Genomic DNA, 13,369 nt, shown 5'->3' with positions numbered 1-13,369 from the left:
CAACTGGAGGCTCCTTCCTAGCCAAGGAATAGCAAGCCTTGATGCATAAGACGACCCACCGAGAGATGGTCCGCTTATGCACCGCCTGTCCCTTCTTCGCACCCACGTAACCAACAAAGAGTTGGTCATCCACCCGGAACTGGCGTGTGCGATCCACATAGAATGAAAGCGCACGTTTTGGGTCCAGACGATGGAGCCACTCTTCATCCTTTGAGGGATGCGGAGGCGGGAAGAAGGAGGGCAAGGTGATGGACTGCCCGATGTGGAAAGCAGAGACTACCTTGGACAGGAAAGAGGGTCTTGTACACAACACCATCTTGTCTGGGTGTACAGATAGGATAGGGGGTTTGCAAGACAGGGCCTGGAACTCACTCACTCTCCTGGCAGAGGTGATGGCAACCAGGAAAGCTGTCTTCAAGATGAGAAGACAGAGAGGACAAGAATGAAGTGGCTCAAAGGGAGCGCACATCCAGAAATTAAGAACCAGGTTCAAGTCCCACTGGGGCATCACAAAGGGGACAGGTGGAAACATGTGTGTGATGCCTTTCAGAAAACAAGTGACAATGGGGGACTTGAACAAAGAAGACTGATCAGGTAGCTTTAGGAAGGCGGAAAGGGCAGAAAGGTAGCCCTTGATGGTGCCCAGAGCAGAGCCCTGCTGGGCAAGAGGAAGAAGGAAGAGAATGACCTCAGAAAGAGGATCCACAGCCTTTGCTGTGCACCATGCCACAAATCTGTTCCACCGGCAGGCGTATACCGACTTTGTGGAGGGACGCCTGGCTGCCAGAATAACATTACAGACTTCAGGAGGCAAGTCAAATGGCCTCAACTGTCGCCGCTCAATCTCCAAGCATGGAGGTGGAGACTGGACAGGTTCGGGTGGAGGACCGTCCCCTGCTGCTGCGACAGAAGTTCCTCCTGAATACCGACCCCCATCGCCGGTGTCTGCAGTGTCTAGGCCTCGACCACGATGACCGATCCTGTTCCGACTGTCAAGCCCTGACGTCGAAGGCTAGTCGGGAGCTCCGGCAGTCGGCCCGCGCCATTCGAGGTCCCGGTCCCACGGGAGGTCGAGGGACTGGTCGCGGGGTCGGAGCCCTCGAAGCTCCGTAAGTCGGCATCGGTCTTCTCAGGTAAGGTAAGAGGTAAGGTAAGAGGCATGAGAGGTCGGAGCGGCGTCATCGCTCCTCCGACTGCCCCGACGCTCGCCCGACGCGGCCGGGGTTTTGGGAGGCACCATTGTTTGCCATTTAGTTCCCACGCCATCCACAACAACGCACCCAAAATTGATTAAAGTGAAGAAAGCGGGGAATATTTAGCGAGATGGCAGCAACACACACAGGCTTCCGCTCAGCCCGACCAGCCACACACTCACCTCGTCAGTCTGAACCAGTGCCTCCAGGCTGGATCCTCCTATGGCCGCAGTCTACTCACGCTCCCGGCCTCCAATGTAGGCTCCAGACGTCCGCTGGAGCCGGCGTTACCTGAGCAGCAGCTTGCAGGGCTGGTTAGGGGCATTTCTGGCTGGACCGACCGCCCCTGCGGGTGCCCAGTCAATTTGGTGTTGAGCCTCGCAGTGACACCAGCAGGGCGGGAGGCGCATGTGCAAATTCAGCTGTGATTTAAAACAGATCAAAGATAAGACGTGTGTGTGTGTGTGCTTCTCCCCTGCTAATTTAACATTGAAAAGCACGCGCCTAGTAAAGTGGCAGGGTCACATTTCTCAAAATGAGTGAAGCAGACTCGTGCCCCTTCACAAGTTACGCAACACTGCTGGTATAGCATCCTTTATGGTGACACCTATAATTTGAGTTGCAGTCAAGTCTAATCCTTCTCAGGCACCCCTCGCTGTCACTCTCCATTACTGACAAACGGCGGAGCCCAGTTTCTTAGGAACAGCTCCATTGTCACGATTCACATTTGTGTAGCATGCGGTATAATTTGAACACCGCTGGCACTGCATTATTGCTAGAGGGCATTGAGTTTTAACCCCGTGGTTGTAAGCTTCATTCTCGAATGAACGCCCAGACGTGTGCCATTTAGTTCCCACGCCATCCACAACAACGCACCCAAAATTGATTAAAGTGAAGAAAGCGGGGAATATGTAACGAGATGGCAGCAACACACACAGGCTTCCGCTCAGCCCGACCAGCCACACACTCACCTCGTCAGGCTGAACAAGTGCCTCCAGGCCGGATCTTCCTATGGCCGCAGTCTACTCACGCTCCCGGCCTCCAATGTAGCCTCCAGACGTCCGCTGGAGCCGGCGTTACCTGAGCAGCAGCTTGCAGGGCTGGTTAGGGGCATTTCTGGTTGGACCGACCGCCCCTGCGGGTGCCCAGTCAATTTGGTGTTGAGCCTTGCAGTGACACCAGCAGGGCGCTGGGTGCAATCAGCACAGCACACGATATGTGCCCCTAGGATTCAGGAGTTTTTTTAAAGGAGGAATTTTGCCCCCCGATGCCCGCTTCCAAGATCACCGGGGAGGCAAGAGGACAGCGAGAGCGGCGACCTCATCAGCGGGAGGGGGCGGGAAAAAGACACGGACAGAGAGAGCCACACCGTGTCCCCAGGGGCCGCCCCGCACCCTGCTTCCACCCATCTGCGAGGCCAAAATTGCACCGCCTGCCTATCAGCCACCCCGAACCCCCGGGACCCGAGTGACTCAATTGTACGGTGCGTGCCCTTGAGCGTTTGCTCCGCACTGTACTCTGCTGCTGAGGCTGCGCAGCACCAGCTGACCTACCGGTACAAGTTGTACCCGCTGTTGGGTGCCGCTGCACCGCCTCCCTTCTTGCCTACTCACTCCGGTACCCGGCCAGTGCCTCAACGCCGGTACACTGCGTTGACCCGCACCGCACCAGGAGACACCCCCGAGGCTGCGCCACCGTCAGAGGAGCTGCCCTGTACGCCGAGTACGGACCACTCTGAGTGGCATTTTCCCCCAGAGGAGTCTTCCGCCCCCAAGCTTCACGTCGAAGGGACGCCTACGCCCGGACATCTACAGCGCCCCGGACAACCCGCAGAGCCCCTCGAGGCCCCGCTCTACGGACTGGGAGGACGGGTGAGAGCGAAAGGGAGTAGGGAGGTGGGAGTCTGCAGGGGCTGAGAGGGAGGCTTGCGAGCAGGCGCACATGAAGCAGAAGGCCGGTGCCCGGCTCTTGTGAGAGCTGCGACCTCATCAGCGGGAGGGGGGCGGGAAAAAGACACGGACAGCGGGAGGGGGGCGGGAAATAGACACGGCGCGGGCAGAAGGCAAGACAAGAACAAGAGGACAGCGAGGAGAGGACAGCGAGGAAGAAAACAAAATGGCGGCATAAAGCTCTGCGATTTTTCGGATTTGGCGGCGTGTTCAGTGTTCTCAGAATGGGCATGGCCAAAAAGTGGAAAGAAGAACACCGAACACACCCCCAAATCCGAAAAGGACGGAGCCTATTTGGAGGAACGGCTCTCTCCTCCAATGGCTGGCCTCCATTTAGGAAGCCAGCCAATGGGAGAGAGCCAAAATTAGAGGCGGGATGAAGAGCCCCTCTAAGAGACATAAGATCTCGCTACTTTCGGTTCTGACGAACCGGATAGTACCGAGACCTAAAAATGGATTGACAAGACGTGCACAGAGGCACTTGGCTCCCGCAAACAAGCCCTTAAAAGCTCACCAAAGGCACCGGTAGAAATGAGGAATTGTAGGAAGCTTTACAATTAAGCCATCACGCGAAGGAAAGAAAAGATTAGGAGGGAGGCTTTGGGGCAGCTAGCTGTTGCCTGGGAATGAATTTTGTGCCACAATTTTGGAAGGTAGCTAATGCATCCTCCTTTTCAAATAGTCCCACTACCATCATTGATACAACGATCCATGAGCATCTCTGGGTCAATCATTTCACAAAACAGTTTACTCGAATGAAGCAGGACGCGCTGAGTATAATGCCACAGAGGATTCATAAAATCCGAGGCTGAAGAATAATTCAAATTCTCCCTTGGGGATATCATTTCCACTTTAAAAGGACACCCCAGTAATAAAGAACTGGAACCTGATGGTGTTCCAGTTGACCTGTTTAAGGAGAATGTATGACGTTACAACGCATGCCTTTACAACACAGTTTTTACATCGCAACATCCTTTACATCGCATACATTTACATCACATTTTTTAAAACTACATTTACAACGCATTCCATTACATAGCATTATACCTTTACAGCGCATATCATTGCAATGGAAACCATTACATTGCATTTAAGGTAAGTGTTGGATAGTGTAGGAGTAAAAATTACTATTCTAACTCCAGGGGGTGCTCCAGTTGGGTAAGTGTTGGATAGTGTAGGTGTAAAAATTACTATTCTAACTCCAGGGGTTGCAATAGTAGGGTAAGTGTTGGATAGTGTACTGGTACTATGCGTTGTAATGGTATGCGTTGTAATGGTATGCGTTGTATTGACTTGCGATGTAGTGACATGCGTTGTAGTGACATGCGTTGTAGTGACATGCGTTGTAGTGACATGCGTTGTAGTGACATGCGTTGTAGTGACATGCGTTGTAGTGACATGCGTTGTAGTGACATGCATTGTGGTGTCATGTTTTATAGTGACATGCAATGTAATGGATGCGTAGTAGTGACATGCGATGTAAAAGATGTTGCGATATAATGACTGCATTGTTAATGTAGTGCGATATAATGACTGCGTTGTAAAGGTTGTTTCCTGTTTAAGGACAATCTGGTACTCTGGGGCCCAATACTGCTGAATGTAATTCGAGGTGCAGGCACCACACCCCCAGCCCCCCTACCCCCGCCTTCGCAAATCTTGGTCCAGGGCAATTATTGTACCATTTTTAAAAAAGAGAGAAAGGAGTGATTCCCAATGCTACTGGGCAATATCTTGAATTTACTCCACGGGCGAGTCTTGCTAGACCAACTTGAAACATGAGCAAATGAAAAGTGCGTTTTAAAATCTGCACAATACGGCTTCAGGGTGCCTCTTTTTGTAATTTATGGACCGAAATACAGCTTTTGACAATGTTTCTAGGGGGAGCCAATACAAAAATTGTCCACCTCCTCTCCCAGTGTTGCATGCAGATGGAAAAGGTAGCATTAGGTTCAGGCTAAATGGAGGATGCAACCCATATATAAAGATTAGGAAGGGGTCAGGCAAGGCTGTGTACTGGCCCCCTTTCTTTTCAGTCTCTACATTAATGACTTGGATGGCGTCCTGATAGATGCAGCAGTTGACCCCCCACAACTCCCCCCCTAAGATGGGGTCTCCGAAGGTTACTTGCACTCATGTACGCTGAGAATTGTGTGCTCATGGCTGAAACGGGGAGGGGTCTCCAGTATCTTTAGTACATTAGTCCTACAGGGGTTCTTCATCGCCCTCTTAATCGCACCCTATTACTCAACCCACTCCTTTTCCCCATCTACCCAGTCTTAGCTGGTAGGCCAGCCTAGCCCTTGTGGGCTTCATCTCAGAAAGAAACTGCACACAGAATTTCAACTGAGAAAAAATTATTTCCATCCTTATTAAGTAGAATCATTTTCTCTGTCACTCCGTATACAAAAGCGTGTGGAATTCCCAGGAAATTACTTTGTCTCTGCTTGAGCAAAAAAATGCTAATCAGATTTATGACACCAGGAGGGTAAATGATATAAAAATGTATTACATTATCATTTTAATGCTGTCATAGAATAAAAAGAGAAACACAGGTATCATGGGGATACTTCTGTATAAAAAAAAACCTGAAATAGTACTAAATAAATATTTACATGACAAATATTATGTGATAAACTACCTGTTGTAAAGAGGCAACATCACCATTATTGTGTGATCTCTTGGTGTATATAATTGCCATTCATTATTTTGCCATTAAAATCAGCTGAAGCTCCTTCAAGAACAATTAGTCCATTTTAAATCTTCACAGGGCACATTTGATGGATTAGGATTTTGATGAGTTAAAGACTGTCCGTTTCAAGGTTGGTCTGGTTAGCAGTATACTGTTATGTGAAGCCTTCGTTGACCTGGGCTTCACGTTTGAATCTCTTGTATGGTGTTTGTTTGTGATCGTAGAAGGGAGGATTCTGTAGGTTGGCGAGTGCGCGAGATTGAGTATGCATGCTTCACTTACAGGCCAAAACTGTCTCAACCCAGCTAAATGTGTTGTAAATCTGAGCATACAGATTGGCTGACTCAATGTGACTGCCTAACCAAGCTGCCAAATGACAGTAATTATTTTTCAAATTCAATACTTTCGACTTTACCTAGAACCTTGACTGCTTATCCCAGTCATTAATGCATTGGTACAGTCTCTCCTGGTTTACAGCAATGTGGTATAGCTGACTTCACTAGAAAAAGTAATCAGTCGCTCAGACACTGCAGAATACTTTTTGGAGGCTTGTATTTTCTACTGTGTGGCTCCTTCTCTGGCTGCCTATCTACAAAATGGCAATTGTTTAAATCTTCGATCATTAGCTGTAACACTATTGTGAATGCTCACTTAATGTTTTATAGTTTATATTTACATTTATATATATGTTTACTGAGTCACACCCTGAGATCTACCAATTTGAGATTACTCACTCTTCCCAAAGCTAGCTATGTCTCGTATGGGTTTATCATAGCTCCTTCAGGCTTATACTGGTTGACTAGACCCGATCAGAAATTTGATGTTGGCCTCTGCAAGTGGAGCCTGTGCCTATACCCTCGCCTTGCTTGCCGCTTCCCTCTGAACAAAAGTAAATTTAGCTCTCTTGTGATTGGCAGGGCCCTGTGCCAATGAAGTCTCTCTGTCCGCATCTGCTTTTCTAGTTTTCGCTGTCACGAGAGACTGTCCAAGGCCATCACTGCCACAGACGCTGCTGTTGATGAAGAAGTGAGAATTCATGGATGGAGCTATACCTCACTGATGAGGTCTAACTAAGCTGAAACCCATCAGGGTGTTTCTGGTGTTCCTCTTCATAGGAAGCCTGGCTTGGCAGTAGGGGCAGTAATTTTCCTATTGGAGCAAGACCAGACCTGATTTGCATATACTCATTCCCTTCGGTGCTCTGCAATAGGTCTCACATTACTGAAAGTTTGAACTATTGGCTTTGCATTATTACTGGGAATGCCAATAGGTCAAACTTTCAGTAATGCAACACCTATTGCATTGCAAATGCTTGTTTAATCTTGATCCTACCTCTGGGATCCCATGACGTTCTTCAGCAGTCCAGTGGTTTGTAAAAAAGGGCCTAAATGTTCCCCCGTCCGGATAATGACATGGATGGATGCTGCATTTGCGCATGAAGGGACTGGGGAGGGTGTGAGAGTGAGATGTTCTGAGGTGACCAGAGCTGGCTAACCAAAATAATCAATGGGTGATGTCTGCTGGGAGGGTACCAAGACCTGAAAGACTGGACAGATGCACAATATTAACCAACCAGAGAAAAGGAATTTTAAAAAGCAGGCCAACTACCCAACCAAAAGCAATGGGCGTCCAAAGTCCCCGATATCGCATATACAGCATGCATCGCAGGGCAGCGCATGTGCTGCCCAGGCTCATCCTAAAAACAAAAAACAATGGACGGTGATGTAGCCCAAGTAAGTACCAGTAGCTGCGTTTACAGAAAGCATTACAACAAGAACTTGTTTGTTTTGCTTATGTTCTAGATTGGGCTGTTCAGTGTGGCCAGAGCATACATACTGTGCTGTATGGTTCTATACGGTAGTATTATTTGGCCTGTCATACAGTTTTGGTATCATATTGTGTGCAGTATTGTTGATGGGGTGCTGTTGGTTTACTGTCAGTGTAGCATATTTCATGGTTTTGATATGTTGGTTCTGGGAGTTTATATTAGCTTCAATGAACTGGGCTGTTAGTGGATATAGCATAACTACTACAACAGAGACTGTGCAAGCCTTAAAATTAGTGATGCACAGGTACCAATGCAGTCGTTTAAGTAAGAATCAGAACTTTGATAAATACATAACACATACTTTGTACGTTAGAAAGGTTGTGCTGGGGCTTGAAGATTTAAATGTTCCTTCTTTGGAATAATTCCAATAAGATCACATTAGTTAGTGCAGAGCGTATTTATTGGCACATCAAGTGAACAGCCAACACGTGTTTCACCCCTAAGCGGCCAGCAGGCCTGGGGCTTCTTCAGGGCTGTATTATTGAGTGAGAGTTTAAAAAACCGTGTATTGCAATGTTGTAATAGGACGAGAAAAATTTAGAAAAGTGGTGAGAAAAGTGGTGAGAAAAAGGAGAGGCGTAGAGGGCAAAAGAGAAAGAAAAAGAAGGAAGAAGAGGAAAGAAAAAAAACTGAAAAAAGAAAAGAGGGGAAGAGAAGGGAGGGGAGGGAAAGAAAGTGGGTGGTAAGGGGGGGAGAAGGGGGGAGGAGAAGGGGCAAGAAAAGGTGAGTGGTGGGTTAAGGAGATTAGTTGAGTAGAGGTTCAGAGTGGTTGGGGTGGAGAGGAAATAGTCAGAGTGAGAATGATATAGAGTGTGGTAAAGAATTACATGGTAATCATGATTATATACATTTCAACAACATAAAGATGACAGACAATTAAATATATGAATTACAAATTGAGTCCTAGTTATATACACCGTACGGCATTGGTTTCAGCCAAAGAATGAAAGAGTCCAAGGGTTATGGCAGACAGATGAGCGACAGGAATTGGAAAAGGTAATAAACCAATAGTCAAGTCATCAAGGTATACATTGATATAAATATATATAATAAGTGAAAATGATTGCATATCAAGAGTGCATATTCAAATAGAGTCAATTCAATAAGGTACGAGTTTAGGCATTCAAAAACAGTTTGTAAATAAGTATTAACCCATTTGTGTACAAGTTTAAAAGGAGGGGGGGGGGAAAGGGTGATAGTGCCCAATGGAGTATCATGATTAAATATACAATATAAACACATATATTTAAAGTAAGAAAAATTGTTAGATGATAATTACGTATTGCAGGTGTCCGATCGTCGCGCAGTTCAAGTGAGATAATGTTTGTCAGCGGGACAAGCCGAGTAATGGTGGGGAATGGGATGGTTGATATGAATAACAAAAAAGGGGAATCCTAGTGAGAAACTAGGTAACCGGTTCAGTGGTTTAGAATAAAAGAACAATGAGAATAGACTCTAATAGCCAGAGCGGAAAGCCTTGTGAAGGGTCGTTGGTGTGATGGGATAATATTTAAGATTGTGAACAAAGGGCTGTGCAAAATATAATCCAGTGTAAAGGGAAAGCGAAGTTTGGTCCTTGTTCCCTCAAAGTGTATAATTTCATCATGCTTATCTTGCAAAGGTGTACTGCAATGCAGATGATTGGTGGTTCTTATATTTAAGTTGTGACTACCCAATTTTTTGTGCTTGTGAGTAAAAAAACGAATTGAGGGTACAGCGTGCTGGAAAGGCAAACTCCTAAATAAACGTGCCGCCAATTATAAGTGAAAGAAGCAAACTTGCACATTGCAATAGATTTAAAACATATTTAAAAGAAAAATATCACGAAAGAAAAAGATATGCGATCCCTCTGACACCTGAAGTGGGTTATGAAGCGATAAAGTTGGACTACCAATTCGGACGAGTATACACTTTTGCCAAAAGGTACAACACCAAACCACAGGAAGCCACCCACACTGAGGGAGAGGCCCAAGAATCAGGGGCATCGACCAGCTCAGAAATAGACTCACCAGCAACAGCACCTGAAGGGGATAACTCAAGATGCAAGGTAAATTTTTTAGAGGAGGTCCAACGTTACCGATTAGGTATAAAAATGTCAAGCAGCACAAATATCTCAACCAAGGCAAGTTCACCACAAGCGGGAAGAACACAGACACCCACAATAGGGGGACCACGAGATCGCGACTAAAGGCACAGGAAAGAAGAACCTAATACCAACTAATTTGGTTAAGAATCTATCACATATTCCATTCTCAAGTGAAGAAACCAATATATTGAATAAAGGACTCTCCTTTTGCCCGACAGCCTCATGGGACCTCACTAAAACTCAAATTGATTTATTTAAGTTTACTTGGAAACTTAAATTGAAAACTTTTTTTGCCAATCACTCAGGAACACAGGGTCAAGCTACACAACCAATGACGTCTGAACTCTCTATTCAAGATCTGGAACTACAACAGCATTTGAACTGGGGATAGAAACCAACATTGCCATCGATAGTGAACTCTCCAACAAATCTACCTTTGTACCACAGCTCCCCACAGGTAATAACATCTATGCTTTCCATCATGCAGTTACTAGAGACTTAGAATATCAATACAATCGATATCAGAAGAAAGCCAAATATATCCCTCGAAACACCACACCGGAAGAAAGAAACGCTGTAACACAACTTAAGAACAGAAAAGACCTGATCATCAAAGAGGCAGACAAAGGGGGTAACCCGGTAGCACTACATATAGACGACTACATACAAGAAGCTAATCAGCAATTGGAGGATGAAACATGTTATGAACTTTTGACTAAGGATCCCACCCAAGATATTCTTAAGACCATTAAAACCAAAATTGAAAAATGGTATAGCTTGGGCTTATTGTCACCTAGGGAAAGATCCTTTCTATTTAATGGCAAGCCGACCATGCCAACTATGTATCTGCTCCCGAAAATACATAAGGGCAGATACCCCCCACCAGGAAGACCCATCATAGCAGGTATAAACTCACCATGCACTAATATGGGGGAATACATTGACAAAAAATGACAGGGCCTGATGAAGGAAATTCCGTCATATATCCAGGACACCAAAGATATTCTACAAAAATTACATAACATCACGTGGGAACCAGACTTCATACTTTTAACTATTGACATAGTCAGTCTTTACACATCTATTGAACATCTGGATGGATTGACAGCAGCACAACTTGCACTTTGGACCCAACCAGCAAACTCATTGGAAGTAAACAAAATGACCCTGGAAATGCTGGAGTTCTGCTTGAATAACCATGTTTTTTGCTTTAACTGCAAAATATATAGACAGAAGCGTGGAACCGCAATGGGAGCCAAATTTGCGCCACCATACGCATGCATTTTTAAGAGTCAGGTGGAAAAATTCTTGCTATGGGATCAAGACTAAGCCGATTTTACTGCACATATAGTGCTTTGGCAAAGGTACATAGACGACATCCTATGTATCTGACAAGGAGACAACATACTACTACAAAGATTCCTGGAGAAACTTGATACCAATCCCTGGGGGATCAAAACAACATACACATCCTCCAAGGAAGAGATACATTTCCTGGATGTCACTCTATATGTTAAAGACAATACATCGCAAAACATAATCTATCGCAAAGAAACAGCTGCTAACTCTATTCTACGCGCTGATAGCTATCATCCGAAACACAACATCAGGAACATCCCGAAAGGGGAATTTATGCGGATACGAAGGAACTGCAGCGATGATGAGGTCTTCCAAGAAAAAGGGGAAGAAACGATAAATCGACTGAACCAAAGAGGCTATAAAGAGTCATTTCTTTAGCAATCAATGAACACAGTTGCAAAAATGGAACAAAAACAAATGTTCATTCAAAAAGAAAAATCGAGGAGTCAAACATCTATAAGATTTATCACGGATTACAATACAGGATATCAGCAAATCAGACAAACTCTAAAGAAACATTGGCATCTTCTACAGCAAACACCGACTATAACTTATTACATTAAAACATATCCGGAAATGACCTTTAGGTGAGCGCCTAACCTTAAAAGCATTCTTTGTAAATCTGAGTTTGTGGATAAAAGACATCAACCCTCTACTTTTTTAGACAGGCCGCCTGGATTTCACACATGTAAAAACTGTAACATCTGCAAATTGAGCATAAGCAAAACAACCAAAGTATCTATGTCACAAGGAAAGGATTTTGAGATCAAAGAATGGATCGATTGTAACAGTAAATTTTGTATTTATATTATAATCTGCCCATGCAACCTTCCATATATTGGCAGCACTATCAGGCCTCTCAGAATCCGGATACAAGAACATTACCACAACATACACAAACACAAATCTGGACACCCGCTTACGGAACATTTCCATGACAAACATCCACACAAAAAAGACTTCACTTTCTTTGGATTGGAACTGATACCCCAAACAAAAAGAGGGGGCAACAGGGAACAAAGACTACGCAGACGAGAGAGCCTTCTAATCATGAAATATAAAACTATTGAATACGGCTTGAACAAAGATGCGGAAATGCATGTGTGGCTAGGAAACGATTAATGCCTATGAACCTTTGCACCATATCTCTTCGCCATCCATGTACCTCAATAGCAACAAATATACCTCTACTCTGCATTCTCAAGGACTGCCAGAATGTTTGAATATCAACTAGTGTCCTGTGCATTCCCTGAATATTAATACCAACTGACAATGTTCACTCCATCATGTTTTGACCCATCGTTGCCACTATATACTTTGATGCATATACAATGTTTATATGACCACATGCTTATCTAATCTGTAATGTAATGTTTTTGACCTAATTCGGTTTCTTTCCAGGCTGTGTGCAAATATTTTCCAACTCCGTATTCTTCTTTTTCCCAAAAATAATCATATATTTGATCTGTTTCAGACTTCCCTTTCTGATTATCGCCTAAGTTAGGCGAGCATCTTCCTTTTGTCTTACATTGACCCCCCGCGAAGTCTCCTCAGGGTTCCCCCCAAACAATCACAGATTTAGTTTAACCTCCCTGTCCCACCTTGGGTTGCCTCAAATTCAATATTAATACAAATCCTATCAATCCCATTATAACTTAATATTACAACATTACAATACACGTTTTTTAACTCTCACTCAATAATACAGCCTTGAAAAAGCCCCAGGCCTGCTGGCCGCTTAGGGGTGAAACACGTGTTGGCTGTTAACTTGATGTGTCAATAAATACGCTCTGCACTAACTAATGTGATCTTATTGGAATTATTCCAAAGAAGGAACATTTAAATCTTCAAGTCTCAGCACAACCTTTCTATTCTCTATTTTAACAAGGGGGTGAGGGGTGTCCCCCTGCTGAGGGCTGAAGCGCAAACAGATTGGAAGCTCATTAAACTGGCTAGTAAGGGTTTGTGATCTTGTTACCCCTTCAACCTGTGCATACTTTGTACGTTACCCGTTCTTCCACATGAGGAGAGGCCTCATAGCTTCCCTCAGTACCCTTATTCTCAACTTCAGACTTTTATTGAACTTTCCTCCTGATGGGAGTCTGCAGTGCTTTAGGTCACGCCATGCTGTCACAGGTTGCGGCAGAGTGGGTGATGGGCCCTGCTGTCTTCTTATTTTTCTTATAGGTTCTCTTGTGATGCTTGAGGACTGAGGTGATGAGCGGGTGAAGGGGAGAAATATTGAGAGTCCTCCTGGATAATTCT

General features: G+C 45.2%; 2 protein-coding genes across 3 annotated transcripts in view; one reads left to right on the top strand and one right to left on the bottom strand.

Annotated features, from left to right (window-relative positions):
* EXOC3 (exocyst complex component 3) overlaps positions 1–13,369 on the top strand; it is a 291,571-nt gene that overhangs the window by 111,483 nt on the left and 166,719 nt on the right. The window lies entirely within an intron of this gene.
* Positions 1–13,369, bottom strand: part of LOC147722730 (uncharacterized) — a 637,985-nt gene that overhangs the window by 578,049 nt on the left and 46,567 nt on the right. The gene's annotated exons all lie outside the window — the stretch shown is intronic.

The sequence above is a fragment of the Lissotriton vulgaris genome, chromosome 4_1 (genome assembly GCF_964263255.1).
Source record: "Lissotriton vulgaris chromosome 4_1, aLisVul1.2, whole genome shotgun sequence".
Taxonomy (NCBI): domain Eukaryota; kingdom Metazoa; phylum Chordata; class Amphibia; order Caudata; family Salamandridae; genus Lissotriton; species Lissotriton vulgaris.
This window is presented reverse-complemented; position numbering and strand designations above follow the sequence as displayed.